Below are 3,312 nucleotides of genomic sequence, written 5' to 3'. Positions count from 1 at the left end.
CATGCTCTCACTATGTCACAACCCGAGACTACCCTCTAGTCGTAATATAGTGCTTAGTGCCACAAGTGACCCCAAGCTAACTGATAGACTAGCATGACACTAATATATAAATACATAGAACTGAAATACCGATGCAAAAGTTAAATCTGAAATAGGTTTATTAAACTCAAAACAACAAGTATCTGAATAAACATAAGCTGGAGCTAATGTGATTGTCTGAAAGCCTCTACTGAGATGAGTTGCTACGACAATCCCCTAGCTAACTCTTAATGTCTGAAAACTGAAACAGTAACAACTGAATGAAATATATAGATCGTCCTCGAAAGATGAGGACTCACCAATAACACTACCAAGGCCGATTTGAAGTTGTACTAACCGCGGCATGAGTGCTGAACATCTGAACCTATATTATAGCCAATGACGTCTATAATGCTTGAGCCCACATCTGAAAATTGGACGTGCTGGGGAGGGGGTGGAAATACTGTTGGTAAAGGACGAGAGTGGTTAACACGATGAAGCACCCGAATTCGACGCACTATAGTAACATCAGTAGCAAATTGGAAAGGGATCTCCTTCCATTTACATCTACAAATGGGGCAAAGGAGGTTCCCATGCTTAACATTTTCGCCAATGCAGCTGAAGTGAAACGAATGCATGCATTCAGCAGTAAATATGGCCTTACCTTTCTCAGCTTTCATACTCCCAAGGCAAATCACACATGTTTCCTGCAACAACAATATAATTGAATACAAAAGCAACACACTAATCTTCAATCAAAATTCGTACAATTTACATGGCAACAAGGCACACATTTAATAGTAAAATAATCTCATTAGGTCTTAATCTCATTTTTTTTAAAAAATAATCGTACAATTTACCTAACATCTATTATTCTTTTTGAAAATGGTGTTTGAACCTGCTTGAGCACACATCAACTACTTAGCAAGATATAGGATATTTTCTTCTTTTAGTTAATTATTCTTTTATTTCTGAAAAGGTACTAATAAAATTAATTAACAAAAAATTTATAATATTGATTAAAATTATAATTATTTTAAATAATTAAAATGGTTAAAAATAATTATAAAAAAAAAAAACTCAAAATAAATATTATATTATAAATCACCGGAAAGATCAGTGTATTGAGTCAAACTTAAAGAAAGATTTCTGAAACTATCCTTAAAAGTTTTTCTTCTTAAATTCTGTAATTAAAGTTTTTCTTCTTAAATTCTGAAAAGTAGTGGTCTTTTTCATAAAATAAATAAATGAAAGATTGTGGTCATTTTCAATAATAAATGTTTTAATTGATTCCAAAAATCAACTTAGAATGTTTGTATGGTAAAATCCAACAAAGGTCAACCATTTATATCTTGCTTCAAAAGAACGATAACCTTGTTACCTTTAAAATGGGTGTTAAAAGCAAATTAAGGAAGACAATATTATACTAATCAATGAAAGATAGTGGTCAACTTCAATACTTACAATAATAATTAAAAAAAGGTGTTTTAATTGATTACAAAAATCAACTTAAAACGTTGTATGGTAAAATTCAATAACGGTCAACGTTTTATACATATCTCGCCACAAAAGAATGATACCCCTGTTGCTTTTAAAATGGGCGTCAAAAGCAAATTAAGGAAGACAATATTATATTGTAGAATTGGATTTCTTTAGTTCACTAATCAATGCCATGAAAATGTAAAGAATAATAATTCAATATATACCCTCATCGATGCGTTGAAAGTAACAGTAAAACTAATTAAGATCAAAACTAGGGAATGAGATGCGACAAGACGGGGTAGGTTTAAATTATATTTATTCATAAAATTTATGCAGAACAGATTACAATTTATATGAGTTTAAATAAATATTTTTCTAAAAATTGCAATTTATGCGGGAGGATTTACAACAAATCATGCTATATGGGGGTGGGGGCGGGCGGGTGGATTGAAGTCTTTATAATTTTAGGTGGATTTACTCTGCAACTATCACTACCCGCCCCGTCTCATTTGTCATCTTAATCAAAACTACAAATAAAGGGTACTTAAGTAAGAACAAGAATTAAATTTCACTTAGAACCAACACAATTTTTTGCTGGTTTGTTGCCATCGGCCACTCTTAGTGGTGAAGCAATTAAATATTGTCGGAAAATAAAAAGGGGAACATGGATGGAGAATTTTAGACTAAAAAGGGAGAAAACGAAAAAATAGTAAAACAAAAATAAAAAGAGAGGAGAAATGAAAACGAACCTTGGATGAACGTGCAGTGGGGCTGGGTAAATGGGACAAGGAGGACGGCGACAGAGGAATAGCTGGTGTATTGAAATGGTATGTCTCATTCTGGGAATTGTTATCTTTACGCTTAAGTGAGAGCGCCTTCTTCATCTTGTGCCAGACCATCAACATTTTTTCTTATTCTTCGAAGAAAGATGAGAAACCAAGAAAGAAAGAGTGCAAATGAATGATTTTTTGTGATATTCAATGTCGTTGGGTACTGTATTTATAGTGAGAAGTAGAGTTTGGGTGATAAATAAAGATAGATTTGAGTAATTTTATAGATAATTTAACTTTAATTTAAGTAATGCGCAGATTTCAAAAATTTATACATTGTCATTGAGGTCAATAGTTTAAAGAAGAGCTTCCGAAAAAATAATTAATTTTTTTTCTTTGTAAAAATTAAAGAGTTCATATATATATAAAATCCTTTTCAATTATTAATAAAAATTAGCAAAAATCCATTTTACGATATTTAAACCAAACACCCCTAAGTTATATGTGTTGGTTGGTAAGTAGTTAATTCATAATTTACTTATTTGAGAAGAAAAAAGATAACTAACTCGCTAAAGTTAAGTTATATTATTATTGATAGAAACGGTAGATTCATAATTTTTAATTTATGAATTTTAAACAATAATTATTTTTCTTACAAGATTTTATATAATTATTTTACATATAAAAATTATATTTTAAACATAAATATAAGATTTGAATCAGAGCTAATGATTTTCTTGTGGAACACTTGATTATAGCGAAATTTTGCTTTTCATCAGTATTGCATTATACTTTTGACACTACTAATATAGTATAAATAAGTGAACTTCGATAAGGAAAAATAATTAAATTATATACACTTTTAACAAAACAAAGTATATTTATCATCTAGCTCCTGGGTTTGCAAAATTATACTAGGGAAGAGATTTATTTCAATAAATTATTAAAAGGAGAATCTGGATGGTTAATATATATATAGAGAGAGATATTGACTTGCTTGATCTATGACTGGGCGGACAACCGCCATGTCAGTGATCCTGTA

The 3,312-nt window shown here is 30.6% G+C and overlaps 1 pseudogene; it reads right to left on the bottom strand.

The window, feature by feature from the left end:
- Positions 1–408: 408 nt before the first annotated feature.
- LOC125849039 (E3 ubiquitin-protein ligase WAV3-like) lies at positions 409–2,405 on the bottom strand (annotated as a pseudogene).
- Between the last annotated feature and the right edge of the window lie 907 nt (positions 2,406–3,312).

The sequence above is a fragment of the Solanum stenotomum genome, chromosome 12, assembly GCF_019186545.1.
Source record: "Solanum stenotomum isolate F172 chromosome 12, ASM1918654v1, whole genome shotgun sequence".
NCBI lineage: Eukaryota > Viridiplantae > Streptophyta > Magnoliopsida > Solanales > Solanaceae > Solanum > Solanum stenotomum.
This window is presented reverse-complemented; position numbering and strand designations above follow the sequence as displayed.